The sequence below is a fragment of the Chelonoidis abingdonii genome, chromosome 1 (genome assembly GCF_003597395.2).
Source record: "Chelonoidis abingdonii isolate Lonesome George chromosome 1, CheloAbing_2.0, whole genome shotgun sequence".
NCBI classification, from domain to species: domain Eukaryota; kingdom Metazoa; phylum Chordata; order Testudines; family Testudinidae; genus Chelonoidis; species Chelonoidis abingdonii.
In genome coordinates this window covers 42,111,493-42,135,731 of record NC_133769.1, presented here as the reverse complement: position 1 = coordinate 42,135,731, position 24,239 = coordinate 42,111,493, and positions in this window count along the sequence as shown.

The following is a 24,239-nucleotide window of genomic DNA, read 5'->3' as shown; positions in this document are numbered from 1 at the left end:
GTTCCCAGCTCTGCCACTGACTAGCTGCTGGGTGACCTTGGGTAAGTCATGTCACCTCTCTGTGCTTCGGTTTCCCCATCTCCTATGAAAAGTGCTTTGAGATCTATGGGTAAAGAATGCTATAAGAGAGCTACATATTATTGCTACTGAAGGGATAGCATGATTCCGTCTTATCTTAATCCTTCTTTATTACAGTCTCAAGGGACACTCATTTCACTTATTGTTACACTTGATATTTACTATCCATTTGAAAATGCATATACATACACATGCATCCTCCCTCCCCTCAGTGGTCTGATCTTGCACTACTGAAATAAATAGGAGTTTTACCATGGACTTGGTGGGAGCAGTAGCAGGCCCATCATGAGACAAGACTCATCTCAGAGCCACAAAATAATTCCCTGTTCAATTTATGTTCTGTATCCACAAAACACTTTGATTACTCTCATTTGTGAACGATATGGTGAATTCATTAAGCTGACAGTTTTGTACTTAAACTTTGCTTTAAATACAAAACAATCAATGGCCAATTGTAATAAGTTGCTACAATACAGGCATATTTTTCTTCTAACAAACTCACCGAGGACATTTAAAAGCCACTCACTCTTGTGGTTGGTATTAAGGCTAATGATTCTTGCCTTATTGTGTTTCATTGCTTAACTGTGGGCTAAAAAATGGTAATCACCGATAGTATGATTAAAGACAGCATTTAGACCAGCTATTTACTGAACAGGAACTCTTCTGTGGTGGAAACATTAACAATTATTAACTGCTACTTCATCTGTCATCTTAATGGGACATTTTATGACTGACAGTTGATGTGTTGCTGTTTGATATGAACTCTATCTGCTATAGCAGTAGGTTAGATTTATATTTTTTTTCTATGTACTGTAGTGTTCCAAATTGTATTTAGCTAGGAAACAAAGAGAACCCCTCAAGTAAAGTGTTCATTAACATGCTAACAGAAATAACTCCAAGTAGGCAATCCACGCAGACCCAAAATGGGATATGGAGGATCCTTAGAAAGATTGACGATTTTGTACGCACCTGAAAGGTCTCCCTTAAATGGGTTCAAAGAGTTCTTTTGAAATGGCTGAAAGATCTTTGAAATGCCCAGAAATAAACAGACTTCTAATTCGTATAAGTGTGTCTGAAAAAAAAGAATAGTGAACGGAATTGTAGCACGGCAGACACTCACTGCCGTGCCACCTCCTGCTGGTCATCCGGGAATTAGCTCAGTTCCAGCCTCGGAGCACCTCCTGCTGGTGCCTGCTTCCTCCTACTCTACATCACTTATAGCACTTCAGGCACCGCATCCCTCCGGACCCCAGTGCCCCTTACATTGAGGTGCTGCCCCACACTCTGGGTCTCCCCTCCCCAGGGAACCCCAATTCCCTGAGCCCACGTTGCCTCAGTGACCCATTGCCAGTCCTCATCTAGCCCCTTTACTCAGGGGCAAACTGCAATCTGAAATGGCCACTCATCATTGGCTAGGGGGTTGGATCTGCTGCCTTTCCCTGAAGGCCTAATACCTCCTTAGGCCTTCCTGTCAGGCCTCAGCTTGGGAGGTCACCAGGCCTGAAAAACCCAGCTCAGCCCGCTCCTTCCTAACCGGAGCGGGGTGACCACCCTGCTACAGGAATCAAGTGTGTTGTAATCTTAACCTACAATTTTTCTTGTCCAGTGATGTCTGGACTAAATTATTAGAGATGAAGGAATTTTTTTGAACAAGTATTTTATTGAAAGCTTTCTATTTTCCAGCATTGACATTTTTAATGAAATTTGAATCAAAATATTTCATTTATTTTTGACTCTTTATGTAATGAGAAGAGAGCCAAGTACCATGCAGTGGATTAGACCTGCTTACAAATAATCTACCTAACCATGAGGGGGAATCAGCAATCAATCAGTTGATTAATAATTGATTTATGTGTCCTTTATCCTTGCCCTTCAGAAAAAAAATATTCATCAGACCATCATTTCACCACAAGGAGTAATTTTAGCAGGACCTCCCTCAAAATCCCCATTTGTGCCTATATTCTCACTTGCCAAATCATAGGTGAAAGGCATCACTGAATCAGTTTCTATTTGGCGCACATTCTGAAGGTTATCATACTAAGGACTAGAGAGTAAAGGAAGAGACTTCTTTTAAATGCAAGCTTAGACTCTGGAGCACCAATGGATAGCCTCTTCCCTGCCTCTGCCCCCTTCATTCTACCCCAAAAAACAATTTACTGAAGTGCCATAAGTCAGCCTTGTTTGACTCCTGCTGAAGAGGAAGAAGAGATTGAAGCATCATCATGGGGAAGCCTCTTGGTGCTTTTTCCTGACTGGTTTATGAGTGCTCTTACTGGAGGAAAGCATGGAATTCTGGAGGCAGTGCTGAATAATGGGCCAGCATGAGCACATAATAATGACACTTCATAAGGTTCCTACTTCCTGCCCATTAGTGTTAGCTGAAAACTAGGCTGGGGGATGGGTGAGAAGGGAAGAAATCTGCATTTTCCCTTTTTTTGGTCAACATTTTGTAATTAAAGGTTTGACCAGTACTTACACTGCAGACACTCAACCAATAGACTCCTGGACAGTGGGAGATAGTATAAAGATAAGTTTTCCCCTTCCCCTTCCATGACAAGGTTCACTATTGCAAATAAGGAAATCTGAGCCCTCACTTTACTCCAGGCTTTATACAGAGAAGCAGCCATCTGCACTAGCTTCCATCTACTACTTCTCTCTTCATTTCAGGAAGGCTTCTTACCTCAGCTCTGTCACAAGCCTCTTTCTCGAGGCCCCCTCTCAGCCATAAACCCAGAGCTGGTCCTCTTCAAACCCTGCCCCCTGTCATGCTCTGATATCTTCCAGCACTCCACTATTCCCCTCCAAATCCCCTCCTCACACACACACACAGAGAACAGGCAGCTTCACTAGTGGGTTGTGCTCATGCCCAGTCACATGCTCCCGTTCAATCAGAGGCTGTCTCTTATAACTTAAAGTGCTCTAAAATCCTGGCCTTAAAAGGGCTGATATGCTGTAAGAGCCTGTACAGCCTGTACTTAAAAGTAGATGATGAAAAAAATGCAACTAGCCATTTGTACAGTACCGTGTAAAGGGGGATTACCAGCCCTGAGCCAGTAATGAGCTTTGTGTAGGCAGCCCTATGCAATCACACGTTGCTCACTGCAGGATCAAATCCCACGGTGGTATGGCTGCAAGTCTATACTCACATGCCACTCAGCCTAGCACAGAAATGAACACATGCCCTACAATTAAAACAAAATGGTTCTATTTTTATATTCTGCCTAACATTATTTAACCTGATTATTTCTTGTACGAATGGCAGTATACATTATAGTGATACTGAAAGAGTGATTCACAAGCATATTATCAGATTATTTGTCAGAAATAAACTTCATAGTAAGACTTATAAAAATAATGTCTTTGAGTTCGCAAGTGGATTGATGTCGCCAAGAATGGTTGGAAATGTCCAAAGCAGTTTCAAGTTGACATTGAAGAATGGTCCAGTGGTAGGAAGGCTAGCATGAAATTGGAAAAACAGACTTCAATTACCCGTTCCTCTACCTCATGTGTGACTTCAGGCAAGTCAAACATAAAATGGGGCTAGCAGCAGTTCTCTATTTCACTGAGGTGTTGTGAGACATTATACTATGGTAATGAGACCCGTAGAAACATCTAAGATAAGTGTTTGATAAAATTGAGATTCATGTTCTATTAATGTTTATACAATCAGTCCATCATCACAGTTCATTTGGCCAGAAGACATAGTCAACACATTAATCAGTGTCTGTATAGATAGGGCACTACCAAAGCAGAAAAAAGAGCAGCGTTCACTATCATTGATACTTAGGTTGCAGCTAGGGGTCCCCTTCAAAATAAACAAATACTTATACCAAACTACCACCTAAAATCCTGTTCACATCTACAGGTTCTAGGAACTTAAAACTATAATCATGATCACCGTAACAGTATACCTTCTCCATTCAACAGGCATACAGGAGTCTTGGGGAATGTAACACAACTATTTTAGCTAGTGGAAGAACAAACAACTTGTTGATTAAAAAATAAATTAAGTAGAAACCCCAAAGTGTGCAGGAAGTATGGCAGATTCCAAAGTATTTATTAGAAATTGTTGACTGGTTCATCAGGGGCCCTGAAGTTCCATCTCAACACAAAATCCTCACCTAAATCTGATCCACCAACCCCAGTTTGAACCGGCAGCTAGGGCTCCTGTATATAATACCACAAGTCCTGGGCATTGTCTGCTGCGGACTGCTCTGGTCAGCCAAGGTCAGTTCTGACAGGTCTGCCTCCAACCAATGAGCTCTTCTCTGGTCCAACATTGCCAGCTCCACTCCAGTGTTACCAGTCTTGTCTCTCCATTGTCCAATCAAGCAGATGGACAGGACTTTCTGTCCAAAGGGGCTCCCACCCTTCTGGAAGAGTTGGAAAGACTTTAGCCTACCAGGATCTGGTGACTGGGTTTAATCCCCATCACCTGCAAGGCAAAGAAAATAATTCCAATTAGTCATGCCCCACACCTGGGAGTCATTAGTTGCCTCCTTGCCAGAAAAGGCTGCGGAAGTCCCCCTTGGGGTAGGCAGAGATTGAGGAAGGTTGTAGGGAAAGAATTGATCCCTGTAAGTGTTGGGGTCCCTTGAGAGCCTCTTCCATTCAGTTTCCAAAAACTCACTTTGACTCTGGAATTTGTCACTTGGGTACCTTTATTTGAGAAACAGCAACACTACACCCAAACTGGCATTTTGGCACAGGCTGATATTGCAATTCCACATCACGTCACATGCTATACCATGTGTATACATGTCACGGAGTGTGGGGGAGTCCGGCCCTGCACCCCTCTTCCTGGACCCCACAGTGACTTTTAGCCAGCCAGTAAAACAGAAGGTTTATTGGACAACAGGAACACAGGTTACAGCAGAGCTTGCAGGCACAGTCAGGACTCCTCCATCCAGTCCTTCTGGGCTTTCAGGGTGCTTGGATCCTAGCTAGTATACCCTGAATTCTGCCCACACAGCCCCAAAACCCAAACTGACCTGCCCCTCCTCCCGCCGGCCGATTCCTTTGTCCCGTTTCCTCAGCAAAGGTGCTCACCCCCCTCCCTCCTGCCTGGCTCAGGTTACAGGCTTAAAGAAAGTCCTGTCCCTCACCTAAAGACATCCCCTGCTCTCCCATTCCCCACACCGACAGCCCCTACTCCATCACAATACATTTTTCTTAGCTACTACACCTATACTTCTTGAATCTAATTGGTTTGGACGTCATATGGATCATGTAAAGACCAATCACTTATGTCCTCCCCTTATGTCAAGCTTATCAGTTATGCCACCGAATCTGCATGACCAGCGGACCTCCCGCAGGCATGCTGCTGAAAGCCACCTGCCTGCTGTGCTTGAGGAGTCAAAAAACATAGAGCCTCCCCTGCCCTTTACAGATCTAGCCCTTAAAGTTTTAAACCACATGTATATTACAGCAACGTTTAATGATGAGTTAGAGAAACTAGCCATAGACCCTCTGCTGAGAACTGTAATTGACCTGCAGTTATTCTGTCTGTTTTTGGTATGGTGCCCACTACTGTAATAGCTGAGCAATATTTAATCATTTATTCTCACAAAAGCCCTCTCAGGCAGGGAAATGCTATTATATCCAGTTTACAGATGGGGCACTGAGGCACAGAGAGACTGAGTGACTTGCCTGTGGTCACACAGGAAGGGAGTAGCAGAGCAATGAATTCCCTAGCCCAGGAGTGGACAAACTTTTTGGCCTGAGGGCTACATCTGGGTATGGAAATTGTATGGCGAGCCATGAATGCTCACAAAATTGGGAGTTGGAGTGGGAGGGGGTGAGGGCTCCGGCTGGGGGTACGGGCTCTGGGGTGGGGCCAGAAATGAAGAGTTCAGGGTGTGGGAGGGGTCTCTGGACTGGGGCAGCAGATTGAGGTGTGGGTAGGTGAGGGATCCAGCTGGGGGTGCAGGAGGAGGCTCCAGGCTGGGACCGAGGGGTTTGGAGGTCAGGACATGGATCAGGGCTAGAACAGGGGCATGGAAAGGAGTTGGGGTGCAGGCTCCGGGCAGTACTTACCTCAAGCGACTCCCGGAAGCAGTGACATGTCCCCACTCCGGCCCCTACGCAGAGGTGTGGCCAGGCGGTGCTGCCCCATCGGCAAGCACAGCCCCTGCAGTTCCCGTTGGCTGCAATTGCCAGCCAATGGGAGCTGTGTGAGTCATGCGGAGCTATGGCATACACAGAGCGGGGCAAGCCCCGGACCCCACTCCCCAGTAGGAGCTCGAGGGTCTGATTAAAACATCTGAAGGGCTGGATGCCCTGTAGTTTGCCTACCCCTGCCCTAGCCCCAGGCTACCACCCTGATGACTGGACCATCCTTCCTCTTACCTGTTGTGACTAAATAAAATGACAGTCTGAAAATCAAGGGAAACAAGTGATGCTGTCCCACCACATGATGTCTCTCTCTCTCTCTCTCTCCTGAACATCCCTGAGGAGAAGTTGGAAGAAGGCTGGAGTGAGCTAGAGAGGGGCAGGAGGATTTCTGATTTCACAGCTCAAGCAGTACTGACACATTAACAAATAAGCTCGGTGTGAATTTATCACTGAATTAGCAGGAAAGGGAGGAGTAACAATGACAATACCTTTTTTTTAAATGAGGTTCTGGCATTCAAACAAACATGTCAGTGATTTATTTTAAATGTTGAAGGCCTGAACCCTGCAGAAAACAAAGACTGGTTAGGTGTGAACTAAGGTCCACCAGCCATTGCCCCACACAGAGTGGTGTTATCTAATTTAGAAAAAGAGGTCAGGGTTAGCCAACAAATGTTAATTAGACCACATGTAGACATTTAGAAAGTGAGCCTCTACTGGTCAAACTAGCATTAGCTCAATGGCAGTAGCAGACCCACAAACCTCTCTATGTGGTCAAGCCACTAGGGAAGAAATGAGCCATCCCATGTTACCATGGGTCATACCTATGTTAACTAGCCCCAACCTAACCTCAATCACTTTCCTTAGGCAATGTTTACACTTAAAACACTACAGCTGCACTGCTGTAGCACTTCAGTGCAGACACTCACTACAAAGACAGGAGGGGTTCTCCCATCAGTGTAGATCAGGGGTTCTCAAACTGGGGGGTTGTGACCCCTCAGGGGTAGTGAGGTTATGTGGGGGCAGGGTCACAAGCTGTCAGCCTCCTCCCCAAACTCAGCTTCGCCTCCAGCATTTATAATAGTGTTAAAAGATAAAAAAAAGTGTTTTCTGATTTATAAGGGGGTGGGGGTGGGTCTCACTCAGAGGCTTGCTGTCTGAAAGGGGTCACCAGTACAAAAGTTTGAGAACTACTGATGTTAGTAATCCATCTCTCAAGAGGCAATAGCTAGATTGATGGAATAATTTTTCCATTGACCTACCGCCGTCTACACCAGGGGTTAGGTCAATGTAGCTATGTCTGTCGCGGGGTGGATTTTTCACATCCCCGAGAGACATAGCTATGCTGATGTAAGTTTTCTGTGTAGAGCAGCCCTTAATCCAGACAACTCCAGCAAGGGTATAGAAATTCTTACAGCCTCAGGGCAGTAGTAGTAACATAGCCCATGGAAAAGAGGGACTTTCTGTCAGGGCAGGGAAGAGGAACAGCATCCAGTTTTGCACTGGGAACAAACTGCTACCATTATTCCAGACAGAAGTCGTATTGTTTGCTCATAAGGTGTGATGATGAAGACATCACTACTTGTGTAAAAATTAACTACTTGTCTGTACCTCCCTTCTTTTTTTATACTTTACTCCAGGTCTATGAAAATGTCTCTATCCACAAACCTAATAACAAAATTGAAATTTAGGCTCATGCTCTTAAATCTCCAGATGCTTGACAGTACAAATACAAGCATCTGGGGGGCTGAATTTTCCTCTAGGGTTCCTAGAGGATTCCCAAAGCATGGGATCTGTCTAGTACTTCCCATGAATCAGTTCTTTTATAGATAAGATTTTCATGTCTGATGTTCATAATTCTAACAATTTCACTAGAGTATTAAAATCAAGACTATGAAATGCTTTTATTTCCAAGATGTAGTACTTAAAGTCATGTCACATGGACCACGAAACAGAACCTAATTAAATGAAAGCAAATTTGATATTTTAAAAACTTATTTACTAAAAGAAAATTAATCTGACATTCTCTTTTTAAAAATATACCCATTATAATCCACATTAAAGCCCCAAAATAGGATAATTGGGTTACTTTGGATAACTTTTGAAGATCTTTACTTAGTGGAGCCCATTTAATTTTTTGATTCAATGTTTGGCTAATATCACCAAACAGACTTTTTTTCCCCATACATGTCATGTTTGCTTAAGGACTTTTCGTAAGAATCCCATATAAAATACTAACGGCTCAATGAATATTTAGACTACATGTGATTCATTAAAAATGTAAAATAAGCTCTGGGTTATATTCACATTGATTAATGCCTTCTTTCAGAGATTACTTTGCTAGAATAGCATGTTTTCATCTGATGGCAATACTTGCTGTGAGAATAGCTACAGGCATGGTATTGATATTTTTAGCAATAAAAAAGTAATTTACAATCAGCAGCTATTGTCAAAATGCCAGGCAGCTAATACTATTACTATACATCCACCCATTATCTTTTATATCAAAGCACTTGGCCTGGTCTACACGGGGACAGGTGTGTGTGTGTGTGAACCTAAGATATGCAACTTCAGCTACGAAGTCGATATATCTTAGGTTGACTTCCCTCGCGTCCTCACGGGGTCGACTGCTGCCGCTCCCCTGTCAATTCCACTTCTGCCTCTTGCCACGATGGAGTACAGAAGTTGACAGCAGAGTGATCGGGGATTGATTTATCGTGTCTACACTAGACACGATAAATCGATCCCCGATAGACCGATCTCTACCTGCCAGTCTGGCAGGCAGTGTAGATGTACCCATAGTATACCTAACTCCTTGGGTGTAAGGAGGCATTATACTAGCAGGTGTACACAAATGTGGGGAAAGGGAACCCTTGGTCTGAGGACACTCATTCTTCTGAAAATTATCAGAATGTTCCCACAGAGAAGAAAGGAACTTACCTTATCCTAACGATTTAATCCACAAATGTTAAACTTCATAGTACTCAAGTTGGCTGCAATATCTTGGAAGGCTGAAGAACTGAGCCGATTCTGGCATGATTTGTTTAGACCATCATTTTCCACATCCAGTACTCAGTAAAGTTTTCCATCCATTGGTCAGTTTCAGAATTCCCAACCACAGTCAGTCAAAAATCATAATTGGCTTTAGAATTATAAGTTTTTTGTTTTTTTATTGGGAGTTCATTTTATTTGTCATCTGGTTTCTGCGCCTTTTAGATACGCTCAGTTCATATTTTCAAGCTATTCTCTGCAACCATGAAGGCTAGAAACTTAATTTTAAAAAAATGAAAGCTGGGATTCTCACATAATCAAATGAATCCAGTAACTGGTGCTTTAAAAAAGGCATCAAATATATAATGACACTCCCAATAAAATATTGAGGATTGCTAACACTGCAATTTACCTGCTCCTCTGGTCAACTTTACATGGTGTCCAATTACAAATTTGATAATTTGATAATTAGAAACTTTAAATGGATGAATTGTTATTTTATAGTTCATGTATTTAGTCTATGGTGCACTGAAGAGCAGGAAGAAGGAAACTATTGCAAGTAATAGCACATATAGATCACTTAAGCAGGGTCCAGAGCCAGCTGAAAATAACCATGATATTCCAAGCTACACAAGCCGTGGAAAGCCACCAGTGCCAAATCACAGTGAAAACAATTCTAGTTCTGCGGCTGCATGTTATAGAGTTAGCAGTGGAAGGAAGGAGAGATTATGCCAATCTGCCACCCACTCCTTTACCCTCTTTGTACCCATGCAGGCCACACAGATTATACAGCCATAAAGCTGGAGAAATCACCTTTCTTAGATGTTCCTGGGGAAAAAACAGTAATTCCTGAACAAGGATCTGGCTGGCCAGATTTACAAATAAATAAATCTTCTAAACATGTTGGGATTGAGTTTAAAACTTTTGTGCCTTCAACCTTGAAAGCAGGTCAGCAGTGTTGGACTCCTGATGATCAAGGCCTTTGCCCATTGCTGGTTTGCTTAGAAAGCATGAGACAGGTAATTTTCAAGAAAGCATGTCTAACATGTCCCAGAGTTCAACCCTAACTTGTACATTTTGTATGGAGTCCAAAGTATCCAATTTTCGTAGTCTGAGTCAACTGTAATTCTGTATTCCATTGCCTTCAATGCATCCAGCCAAAAATATCACCATAAAGAATAGGTATGAGGTCTTTATACTCCTGTCACAGATAAATTACCAGGGTAGTGAAGTCCCAGATGAAGTTATACAACGTTGTATAGTTGGGAATTCTGATATTTCTTCTTCTCATCTATGTGTGCTGATCTAAGAGCCTTACCACAGGTGATCCTATCACTGAAGTGAAATCCAATCATAAAACAGAATAGTAAACATTAAATTTTAGTTCTCGAGCAGAATAAATAGAATAACAATTCATAAGGAAATCAAAGTGACAGAAGAAGAAATCCAACAGTGTCAAGGATAATAAGTAGTTATTTTAAGTATATGAGGAACAAAAAAAATCTTGACAATGGTATTGGTCCATTTATAAGATGGAAATAGTAGAATTATCAATAATAATGCAGAAAAGGCACAAGTGTTAAAATGTTGCTGTTTCTGTGTACAGGAGGAAAACGATGATATAATTTCACATGGTAATGATAACTCTGTTTCCATTCCATTGGTATCTCTGGAGGATGTTAAACAGAAGCTACTTAAGTTAGGCATTTTTAAATCAGAAGCTCCAGATAACTTGCATCCAAGAATTTTAAAAAAGCTGGCTGAGCTACTTAGTGGAAGATTAATGTTGATTTTTCAATAAATCTTGGAGCACTGGGGAAGTTCCAGAAACCTGGAAGAAAGCTAGTGTTGTTCCAATTTTTAAAAAGAGTAAACAGGATGGCCTAATAATTACTGATCCCTGGCAAGACGCTGGAGTGGAAGATATGGCACTTCATTAATAAAGAATGGTAATATAATTAATACATTTATAGATCCAGTCCAACTAACTGGATATCTTTTTTTCAGATTGCAAGTTTGGTTGAAAAAGGTAATAGTGTTGATGTTATACATTTAGACTTTTTCAAGGCTTTTTACTTGGTACATCATGACATCGTGATTAAAAAACTAGAGTATAAAATTAACCATGTGTGATGTTATTGATATAAACTGGGACCATATAGAACATGGGTTGCAACCAAGATTCTGTAGTGGCACCAAATCCTATGTAAAGGGGGTCATATAAGGTGTCTAAGACCAGGTTATGGGTTACTGGTTATGATTATGCTGTCTGTATGTCTGTATCATTTTTGTAGTTGAAGTTATGAATATTGGCTGTATACTGTCTGTATTTCAAACTTGTGCTGTGTTACTGGGAAAGATCCCAGCCAAGTTGGTGTCAGCTCAGCTTAGCCTGCTTGATGGCCCATTAAGGACCATTAGCTACACAATTGACCCATTGAGAGGAGGCAGTTACGCCTTGTGACTCAGCAGGGTGTGCAGAAACTGGCCCATGTGACTGCAGACTCCATTTTGCTGTAACTTTCCACAGTAGGAACAAAGAAGTGTTCTTACACCTGGAAAGGTCTATATAAGGCAGAGGCCTCATCTCCATTTTGTCTTCAATCCTGCTTCTTACCTCTGGAGGGACTTTGCTACAAGCTGAAGCTCTGCACAAGGGACTGATGACCCATCCCAGCGGGGGATGTTCTCCAGAGACTGGATTTAAACCTGCAGTTTACTTCATCACTGCCACAAGCCTGAACCAAGAACTTTGCCATTACTGTATGTAATTGATTCCATTTAACCAATTCTAGCTCTCATCTCTATCTTTTTCCTTTTATGAATAAACCTTTAGATTTTAGATTCTAAAGGATTGGCAACAGCGTGATTTGTGGGTAAGATCTGATGTGTATATTGACCTGGGTCTGGGGCTTGGTCCTTTGGGATCGAGAGAACCTTTTTCTTTTACTGGGGTGTTGGTTTTCATAACCATTCATCCCCAGGACGTGTGGGACTGGTGGTGATACTGGGAGACTGGAGTGTCTAAGGAAATTGCTTGTGTGACTTGCGGTTAGCCAGAGGGGTGACACCGAAGTCTGTTGTCTGGCTGGTTTGGTTTGCCTTAGAGGTGGAAAAACCCCAGCCTTGGGCTGTGACTGCCCTGTTTGAGCAATTGGTCCTGATTTGGCACTCTCAGTTGGGTCCCGCCAAAACCACATCGTCACATCATGGCACACATTACATGGATTAAAACTTGCTACCTGATAGGTCTTAAAATGTAAATGGGAATGGCCAATGAGTGGGTGTTTACAGTGGGGTCCTGCAGGAATTATTTCTTGGCACTATTCTATTTAACATTATCAGTGACCTGGAAGAAGGCATAAAATCATCACTGATAAAGTTTGCAGAGGATACAAAAATTGAGGGAGTTGTAAATAATGAAGAGGACAGGTCACTGATTCTGGATCATTTGGTAAACTGGGAGCGAGCAAACAATATGCATTTTAATATGGTTAAATGTAAATGTCCACATCAAGGAAAAAAGAATGTAGGCCATACTTTCAGAATGGAGGACAATATCCTGGGAACCAGCGACTCTGAAAAAGATTTTGGCATCATGGTGGATAATTAGCTGAAAAGACGTTTTCCGTAACTGGTGTTCTTTGAGATGTGTTGCTCATGTCTATTCCACAGTAGGTGTGCATGCTCTCCACGTGCATCAGTGCCGGAAGTTTTTCCCCTAGCAGTACCCGTAGGGGGGAACACCCCCTGCGACCCGTGGAGTGGCGCCTGCTTGGTGCAGTATAAGGGGCGCCACGTGCTTCCCCCACCCTCAGTTCCTTCTTGCCAGACAATTCCAACAGAGGGGAAGGAGGGCAGCATGTGGAATAGACATGAGCAACACATCTCGAAGAACACCAGTTATGGAAAAGGTAACTGTCTTTTCTTCTTCGAGTGATTGCTCATGTGTAGTCCACAATAGGTGATTCCAAGCTATATCTGTTGCAGGTGGGTAGGAGTTCACAAGTTCCCAGGACGGCCCTGCCGAACCCGGCATCATCCCTGGTTTGGGAGACAATCGCATAGTGCGAGGTGAATGTGTGAACTGAAGACCACACGGCAGCCCTATAAATGTCCTGGATGGAGACATGGGCCACGAAGGCAGCCGACGAGTCCTGCCCCCGGGTCAAGTGTGCCCTCACAATGGGCTGCGGGGGAATGCCCGCCAGCTCATAACAGGACCGGATGCATGAAGTGATCCAGTTGGAAAGCCTTTGGGTGGACATTGGCTGGCCCCCCACGTGCTCAGTTATGGTGATAAACAGTTGCAAGGACTTCCTGAATGGCTTCGTCCACTCGAGGTAGAAAGCCAAGGCCCACCACATGTCGAGCGTGTGGAGCCAGTGCTCCTCACTGGATGCATGGGGCAGAGGACCATTAGAAAAATGTCCTGACCCATGTGGTATGCCGAGACCATCTTAGGGAGAAATGCAGGGTGTGGGCAGAGCTGGATCTTGTCCTTGTGAAAGACCATGCACTGAGGTTCAGAAGTCAGGGCCCTGAACTCCTAGACTCATCTAGCCAACGTAATAGCAACCAGGAAGGCCACCTTCCACGAGAGGTGAGACCAGGAGCACGTGACCAACGGTTCAAACGGGGGCCCTCTGAGACGAGCTAAGACCAGGTTTAAGTCCCACTATGGAACCAAGGGCCTAGAGTATGGGAAAAGGAGTTCCAGACCTTTAAGGAACCAGCCGGTGGTAGTATGGGAGAACACCGTGTGTCTTTGCATAGGCGGATGGAAGGCCGATATGGCCACCAGGTGCACCTTGCCTGACGAGGGTGCTAGGCCTTGGGCCCTCAGGTGGAGGAAGTAATCAAGGATAAGCTGGATGGGACAGACGCCAGGGAGACAGTCCAGTCTGCCGTCCACTTAGAGAATTGTGACCACATAGCCAAATAAATGCAGTGAGCGGAGGCTCACCTGCTTTCAAGGAGGACACGCTGAACCTGTTCTGAGCATGCCCTCTCCTCTCCCCCTAACCATTGAGCAGTCATGCTGTGAGATGGAGAACCGCAAGGTTGGGATGGAGGCGGCGGCCCTGGTTCTGTGAGAGCAGGTCCGAGTGGAGCAGTAACAGCCACGGCGGAGCTACTGCCAGGCTCATGAAGGTCCCATACCAGTACTGCCTGGGCCACGCTGGGGCAATCAGGAGGACCTAGGCCTTGTTCGACTTTATCTTTTCCAAGACCCTGCTGATTAGAGGGAACTGGGGAAAGGCATAGAGAAGCCTGCCTGACCAGGACAGGAGAAAAGCCTCGGAGATAGCGCCCCTCCCCAGGCCCCCTCAGAGCAGAACCAGGGGCATCGCTGGTTCTGGCGAGTTGCGAAAAAGTCCACCTGGGGAGTTCCCACCTTTGGAAGAGCTGGTGGGCCACTTCCAGGTAGAGGGACCAATCATGTTGTGAGGAGAAGTCCCTGCTTAGGCGATCTGCCTTCTTGTTCTGGATGCCCGGTAAGTGGAAGGCCTTCAGGTGGATATTGTGGCCTATACAGAAGTCCCACAGCCCGAGGGCTTCTTGGCAGAGGGCACAGGATCGGGCCCCACCTTGCTTGTTGATATAGAACATGGAGGTCGTGTTGTCCATGAGGACCTTGACTATCTTGCCCTCCAGGCACGAATGGAAGGGCATACATGCCAGCTGCACTACCCTGAGTTCTTTAACATTTATGTGTGGGGTCAGGTCTTGAGCCGACCACAGGCCTTGGGTCTGAATGCTCCCCACATGGGCACCCCAACCAAAGTCTAACGCATTGGACACCAGTTCCAATGATGGGGCCTTGTCCTTGAACGGGACCTGTTGGAGCATATTGCTTGTGGTGGACCACCACCTCAAGGAGGTGATCACTGAGTGTGGCACTGTGAGGACCTTGTCCATCCCATTCATGGCCTGGGAGAAATTCGAGGCCAGCCAAAGCTGGAGGGGTCTCATCCCGAGTCTGGCACTATGGACTACATACTGTGCATGCCGACATATGACCCAAGAGCTGCAGGCAAACCCTGGCTGTTGTAACCGGGAACCTTGTGACCAAGTTGATAAGACCCATTAGGGTCTCGAACCTGTTGGTGGGAGGGAGGCCTTGGCCAACACTGCGTCCAGTAGCGCCCCGATAAAGTCTATGCATTGGACCAGGACTAATGTGGACTTGGTGTTGTTTACTAGCAGGCCCAAGGTGATGCATGTGGACAGAAGCACCACGTGATTGCTCACCTGCAACCAGGAGGTGCCCTTGACTAGCCAATCAACCAGATAGGGAAAGATCTAGACCCTCTGCCGTAGGAGATAGGCTGCTACCACCTACATGCATTTTGTAAACACCCTGGGGGCAATGGACAGTCCAAATGGAAGGACTATACATTGGTAATGATTGTGTCCCACTCCCACCACAAACCAGAGGAAGTGCCTGTGCCCCTTGAATATGTGGCTGTGGAAGTATGCATCCTGTAGATTGAGGGCAGCATACCAGTACCCGGGGTCCAGGGAGCGGATGATGGAGACCGGAAGACCATGTGGAATTTGAACTTCACCATGTGCTGGTTTAGGCCCCATAGGTCCAATATGGGTCTGATCCCTCCTTTGGCCTTTGGGATAAGGAAGTAACAGGAGTAATACCCCTTGCTCGTGAACTCCTCGGGCACCGCCTCTATCGCTCCTAGTTCCAGGAGATGCTCCATCTCCTGCTCGAGCAGGGCTTCATGCGAGGGGTCCCTCAGGAGGGACGGGGTGGGGGGTGGTTGGGCAGGGAGGAGAGGCGTGCCGAGGTCAGTGCTGACTCCATCATAATGGCCCAGAGCCTAATGTCGCTTTCCCTTTTAGTCTGGGGCTTAAATGATTTGCAAATTTTGCACCTTGCGCTGATATGGGTTTCTCCCACACAGCGCAAACAGTCTGTGTGCAGGTCGCTTCTTGGCATAGGTTCATGACAAGAACCGCATGCCCTGCCCAGGCTCACTCACTGACTAAAACTAACTACAGGTAGTAAACAAACGAACAGTTCTGGGGACAAGCTGGAGCTGAGCATTTCCGACGCACCTTCACTGGCGGCAAGAAGGAACTGATGGGGGAGCGTGTCGCTCCCCTTATACCATGCCAGGCAGGCACCACTCCAGGGGTCACAGGGGACACTCCCCCTCCGGGTACTGCTAAGGGAAAAACTTCTGGCACTGGTGCACGTGGCGAGCACGCATACCTAGTATGGAATACATATGAGCAATCACTCGAAGAAGACAACAAGCTTCCAGTCTGATGTGGTGGCTAAAAGAGCTAATACAATCCAGGGATATTTAAACAAGGTAATTTAGAGTAGGAGTAGAGAGGTTATTTTACCTCTGTATTTGGCACTGATGTGACCTCTGCTGGAATGCTGTGTCCATTTCAGGTGTCCATAATTCAAGAAGGATGTTGTTAAATTAGAGAGTGTTCAGAGAAGAACCACCAGAATGATTAAAGGTTTTGAAAACATGTCTTATAGTGATAAGACTCAGGAAATTAGCTTAACAAAGAGAATGTTATGAGGTGACTTGATTATGGTCTATGAGTATCTAAATATTTAATAATTGACTCTTCAGTACAGCAGAGAAAGATAACACAATCCAAAGGCTGAAGGCTGAAGCTAGAAAATTCAGACTGGAAATTAAGTGTAATATTTTAATAGTGAGAATCATTAATCATAGAATAATTTATCAAGGGTCTTGGTAGATCGTGCATAATTGACAATTTTTAAATCAAGGTTGGATGTTTTTCTAAAAGCTATGCTCCAGGACAGGGGTTCTCAAACTGGGGGTCAGGATCTCTCAGGGGGTCACGAGGGTATTACATGGGGGGTTGTGAGCTGTCAGCCTCCACTCCAAACCCCACTCCACCCCCAGCATTTATAATAGTGTTAAATATATAAAAAAAAGTGTTTTTAAACGTATAAGGGAGGTCACACTCAGAGGCTTGCTGTGTGAAAGGGGTCACCAGTTCAAAAGTCTGAGAACCCCTGCTCTAGGAATTATTTTGGGGAAGTTGTATGGCCTGTGTTATACTGTAGGTCAGATTAGATTATCACAATGGTCCCTTCCAGCCTTGGAATCTATGAAATAATGACTCAACACCTCAACTTGAAACCAAAGGGAATTTTGCTAACTTAAACTACTAGATCATCTTCAGATTAAGGAAAATAACATGCATCTAACACTTCGGATATAATTACTTTTCCCATGGTCTTCTGTGGGATTGCACAGATGTTTACCAAAGGAAGAATTTGATCCTGTTTTTGGATGTATCAATATTTAAACATGTCGCTTCATAAAACAAATACCTCATGTTCATGTAAATTCATAGTGTGTTATTCAACTGTCACCCAATAGATAGTCTCATTCATTATACAGCATGAAAAAGAGACAGAACAAATATGATCTGATAAAGAGTTTTAGATTTTTGGCAATGTGACCACTTTTAACAGGGCTTGTTTGGAAAATTAATAATTAGTGAATGCCAACTCTGCCCCAGTGCATAGAAACAGAAGAGATAATCCAGCCCAGAGATATCTACTGTGCAGGAGGCCAAATGGTCATCCAGTGCTGTGTCCATTTGGTAGAAATACTTAGTAACACAAAAGTTTTGTTATTGTCTTTTATGAACCTTAACTCTCCTTCCTTCTCACAGTTTTAACAAAGAAAGCTTAATGGACGAGCTGCATTTTGAATGGAAGTAGTGAGTTTTATTATAGATTTGTCATTTTTATATTTTAAATAAATATTTGAGGTTTCTTTTTGTTCCAAACATATTAAAATATTCTCTTATCAAAGAGAAATACGGTTTGGATATGGTCAATAGAAATATCTATGACAGATTTTAAACAGATGTTGATTTGATTTTGATCATGTTTACTCTTCCTCTCATGTTAAAATTTATTGTGGACCATTGCTCCAGCTCTTCCCTAGTGTATTTTATAGCTGGGAATAAATCAGGCCAAAGTCAATACCGATTTACTTCTGATGAAGAGTGTTTTGAATCAGCACAAAAATTTAATCCCATTTTCAGCTCAATACTAGAGCTATTCAGATTTACACCATCTGACAAGCTGGCCTATTATCTCCAATTATGTCATCTGGACCTTTTTCGTTTTCATTCCTACATAAAATGGACCCGATTCTTAATTACAGTAAGGCACTCCTAGAACAATATCAAGGGGCCTTAAACTGAGAATGAGGATCCCTATGTTTTTGGGTACCTACTTAAAATTCCATGAAGAGAACATGAGTAAGGGAGGCAGCTCTAAAGAGCATCATCGCAGACTTAAAATCAGTCATTTTAGAAACACAGAATGTAACTTCTACAAGAACATTAATAAATTGTGGAAGATGTTTCTGGATCTCCAATCCAAAATAAGTTCATTAACACATAGCAATATATATGGCCTCTACAGCATTTCTCAACCAATAGGTTGTAACCCCCGGGGGAGGTGGTCACAAATGACAATCAGGAGGTGTGGCAAGGATTAAGTTTTACTACAGTCAAGAGCAAACAAATCTTGTTTCTCTGTTACCACAAGAACAGATTAAAAAATCCCAGAGTAGCCCACCTATTGCTTACTTCCAGGTTCCCAAGATGTCGGCCTATTAATCTGTTCCTGCAAGGCCAAAGGAGGGGGTGTCATAAAGTATATTTCCCAAATCTGAACCTTAGCGTCCAAAATTTGGGTACCTGCATGAAACCTCTAAGCTTAATTACCAGCTTAGATTTGATAGCCTGCCACCACCCAAAAATATAGTGTTTTGGGGCACTCTGACCTCCCCAACCTTCCCTGGGGACCCCAAGAACCCAAATCCCTTGGATTCTTAAAACAAGGAGAAATAAACCATTCCCCCTTCCCCCCCCCCCCAGACTTTCCCTGAGAGAGACAGTATTCCTGGCACAGAGAGAAATTAGCCTCTCTCTCCCCCTTCCCTCCTCCCCCACCAGTCCTGGTGTTTACACCCACTCTCCTGGGATAAAACAAGGGAAACAAGGAAAGATCAATCAGGTTCTCTAAAAGAAATCTTTTAATAAAAGAAAGGAAAAAGTAAAGAATTATCTCTGTAACTTCAAGATGTAAATATTACAGGGTCCTATAGTTTACAGACAAAGGAAGAAACCCTTCCTCCAGTACCAATACAAATCAAAATATTCCCAGCAACTACACATATAAAAGTTAACCAGCCAGATCCACAGGTGCAAACAGAGTAAAACAATTAAAAGACCTAAATCGCCTGTTCTACTTACTATTTGAACAGAAACTTAGAGAGCCTGGAGATAGTGTGATTCCTCTCATACCCCAGAGAGACAACAGACACAGAACAAAGGACCCACACCCAAACTTCCCTCCCCCCAGGCTTGAAAGTATCTTGTCTCCTGATTGGTCCTCTGGTCAGGTGTTTAGTTCCCTGTTTGTTAACCCTTTCCAGGTGAAAGAGACATTAACCCTTAACAATCTGTTTATGACAGGGGGCCTGTAGAATTGCCAGTGTTTATCAAGGATCTCCCTATGCCCTTCCAGAAACTCCCCAGAACAGACTAGATCTGTTCACCTCTGGAGCACACAGATACAGCCCTCCACTCAAAGGATTGACACCCAGGCAGTACTTTTCCAAAACAAGGTATTTTCTTTATTTAATGTAACTAACTTTTCCTAATACAATTCATCTAAACCTAATCAAAACAAACATAAATCCCTTAGCACAGGTATACAAGTTAAAATACCCAAGACTGTAGTGTCATACAGTTGGAATGGCTTAAGTGATTACGTTCTGTACATGGTGATCAGTCACGTGCAGGACACTGACAGCAAACTTAATAAACCCTAAACTTCATACATAGTAAAACAGAAGAGATAATCATCTTTATTATCCCAAACATACACATTCATTAACTCTATTTCTATTCTATAACCTACACTAAGACTGGCATGCTTACTCTCTGTAGTCTTCTGTCCTTCTGTTCCGTCAGGGTCCTTCTGCTCTGTCCAGCAACACCGCTGCTGCTGCCGCCATTACTCTGCAGTTGCTTCTGATTCCATTGATCTTCTAGGTTTCTTCTGATCTTTTTCTGTTTCTCCTTCTTCTCTTGCTCCTAACTGGACTGACTTTTGTCTGTCTGCTCTCTGCCTTATGGCCTGTTTGCCCTGTTCTGATTGGCTTATTTTTCATTGTTTGCATTAACATGCCTATCCTTCCAACCACCCTCAGTCCTCTGCTGATTTGTCCATACTTGTAGAGCAATCACAACTGCTAAATCTGCCAATGAAAGCTGTTGCACAACAAGTGTTAGTATTATGGGCTGTTTACTATTATGGGATGTGAGCCTCACCTAGTTTTGGATTGAGCATGCCTGACTGACCCCTCCCTAAAGTTTCTGGAATGATCTTTTCCTAACCTCAGTCCACACTCTGCCAACCAACATACTGGCCATAGGTTAAACTGCTTAAAACTGCCATCTCACTGTCCTTAGCTGTGTGCCAACATAGTACACACATTTAAATTACCAAACTTTTAAACTATAAACCATCATCTTATTTATTTAGTATATGCTTAATTGTTAACTTATGCACCTTACCGCCTACTGCTACCATCCCATTTCCTACCAATTTAATTAACTTTCCTTCATTTTCAGATAGCCAGAAAGGATTAAGCAGCTTGCAGGCTAATTGACCCAGAGTCAACCTTTAGAGACATGTTAGAAAGGTATGTAAATTGTAGTTAGGCCCATTGCATGTTAAATAGGCTAGAACTTTGAAATGTAAACCTATATTGTTAGAAATTAAAGGTGATACCAATTGTATGTGTTTACTTATCTTGTTTAATGATTAGCCATGTAAACAGACAGTTCCTGTCATCACTGTAGCTATTAATTCAGAGATCAAAGGAGAATATTAACATTTAGATGAATCTTGAGTGAAATAATGTTACTGTCTATATGTCTCTTTAAAGTTTGTGATAGACTGCTTAATGGATAAAGTATCTTATATTAATCCATGTAGTTAATTACTACCGATGAGGTTTGGGAAACAGAAGATTACATCAAAAGCCTATTGTTCACCCAGGACTGTACGGTTAAGTTGCTGCTACAAAACTGTCCAAGATGTCTTGGGTCCCAATCCTTTTTATCTCAGATCCGCTTGATGCTTCATGCAGGGGAAGCTTAAGCCACAAGGCTGAGAGCCCAGTCCTGACTGGACCACCCTGAATATACACATTTGGACTATAACCTATGAACTAATTCTGAAAGAACTCTTTCCAACTACAAAGCTCACCATCTCTGCTATGAAACAAACTCAAGAATTATATTTATGTCTGTATGTATACGGGTCTTTTAACCAATGCCCTCTCTTTGTTAATAAATTTTAGTTTAGTTAATAAAAATTGGCTATAAGCATGTATTTGGAATATTCATTACCCTAGGAGGTAATGTGTCTGATCCTTTGGGATTGGTAGAACTTTTTTATAAGATGAATAAGAATTTCAGTAATCTTCATCATATTTGACTTTGGTGTCTGGATGGAGGTCTAATGCTGGGTTACTTTAAGGGAAATTGTGTTGTTGGCTTCTGGGTAAGCAGTGAGGTATTATAGAAGCTGTTTTGTGCCGGGTTGGTAAATCTAAGTAATAGAATATCACCCAGCTTTGGGGATTCCCTGCCCCATTCTTTACAGTTCACCCTAATTGAGGGACCTCAGTCAAACTCCTCTTTTCAGTTAATGGTGGCAGATCAAGATTTTCCAGTGTTGTGCTTATGAAACAAAAGAGCAGCTCAAAATCCTTTGTTACATCCCCCTTCCCCTGTCCTTCAGGATAAAATAAATATATGGAGATATTCCTAATTCATAGAACTGGAAGGGACCCTGAAAGGTCATTGAGTCCAGCCCCCTGCCTTCACTAGCAGGACCAAGTACTGATTTTGCTCCAGATCCCTAAGTGGCCCCCTCAGGGATTGAACTCACAACCCTGGGTTTAGCAGGCCAATGCTCAAACCACTGAGCTATCCCTCCCACTGTATTCTTTGTCTACGTCTCAAAGCAGACACAAATTACATATGGTTATCATTTATACCTTTATAGTAAATTGGGGCAGACTGAACATTTTTTACTTCAGATCAGGGATAACCAACCTGTAAAGGTTGTGAATGCTGCTACAAGGAAAAAAGGAATACCTCTAATATAACATTCTGTTACAGGGCCCTCTGAGAAATTCAGCATCTTTCAAAAGAGAGAAGCATTATCCTTTATTGTTCAGCTAGGGAAACAGAAAGGTTAAGGTCACACACTGAGCCAGTGAAAGAGTTGGAATTTGAACCCAGGTGTCCTAGCTTTGGTCCCTGTTTTAAGAACTCAACGATGCTGCCTCCCTTATGTTACCCCCCCCACCTTTTTTTTCCCCTTATCTCTGCCAGTTCTCAAGCTCTAGTTTGAACATGAAGCGATTGTGGGCAGTCTTGCCAAGATCACTTCAGAAAGTTAAAGATGTTACAGCCTAATCCACTTCTTCAAATTACAGTCAATCAAATTTAGTTCCATGTCCTTTGGGAAGTTTTACCTGGACCACATTTCTGTACTGTGTATGATTGAGTGGAATGCAACTACCTGTCAAAAGATTACTCAGCATCTGATAATAAAACCTGTTAGAACAATTCATAAGGCCTTGGACTTGGGTTCCTTATGGATTTAGAAGTGTATTTTCTTCAGCTCATTCAGGGAGCAGAAAAGTTTTAGGGCAAGAATAATGCTGATTTTTAACAAATCTTGAAATAGTGGTGAAGGAAGGACGGACGGACTGGGGAAAGATAAGTTTGCTAATTAAAATGGATACATAAGCTAGTAAGCTTGACCTTGTTCCTGGAAAAAATCATAGAAAAGCTGATATGGATGCAAATCAGTAAAAAATTAAAGGCCTGTGGCATAATTAATGCCATTCAATGAGGATTATGGAAAACAGATGTCACACATTTTTGATGAGATTAAAAATTTGGATGATAAAGGTATCTGACAATATAATTACTTAGACTCTGGAAAGATATTTAATTTAGTACTGCATGACTTTCTGATTAAACAGTTAACATGATGCAAAAAATTACTGTAGCACACATGAAATGGATTAAAAAAATGACAGATCTCAGGAAGTGACTGTAAATGGGGAATCACCATCTATTTAAGCATTTTTAGTGGGATCCTACAGCAATCTGTTCTTGACCCAATGCTATTCAATATCCCTATTAACGATCTGGATATAAAAAATCACTACTATCACAAGTATGTAGATGACAAAAAATGGTGGAGTGGTAAATAATAGGGATAAGTCAGGTGGACAGAGCTATCTCAATTGTTTGGTGAGCTGGGTTCAGTAGAACAGGTATTTTAATACTGCCAAATGGCAAGTCAAATCTAGAAACAGAATGTAGATCACACATTCAGATACTTTCCTATAAACTCGTGAAAAGGATTTAAGTTCACAATGGATAGTCAACTGAACACGAGCTCCCACTGTAATGCTGTAGTTATGGGAACTATCGTGAACCTTGGATGTGTAAATAGGTGAATATTGTGTAGAAGCAGGGAGGTGATATTACCTCTGTGTTCAGCATTAATGAATGGTGCTGGCTGGGGAGTTTCATTAGAAAATAATGATTTGTTGAAATCAAAATTGTTCATGGGAATGGGCTGGTTTTGAAGAATCTCCCAATCTGAAAAACAAAAGTATAAGTTGACAAAACATCCCATCATTGTATTTTCTAAACAGTTTCACTTTCTGGTTTGAAACATCTTTTCATTTCACTATTTTAATTAATTTATAATAACAAGGTAAAAAATAGGTAAAATCTAAATAAAATATTTCAAAATAATACGTATGAAACACTTTCATTTACCCAAATCAGAATTTTTTCCAATGATCACTTCATAAACATGTGAGATTGGTGGAGGAATAATTGAAAATCTTATTCTTGCGAGGAAGAAACTTTTCCAACCAACTATTAATAAGATCATTACTGGTATACTGGAA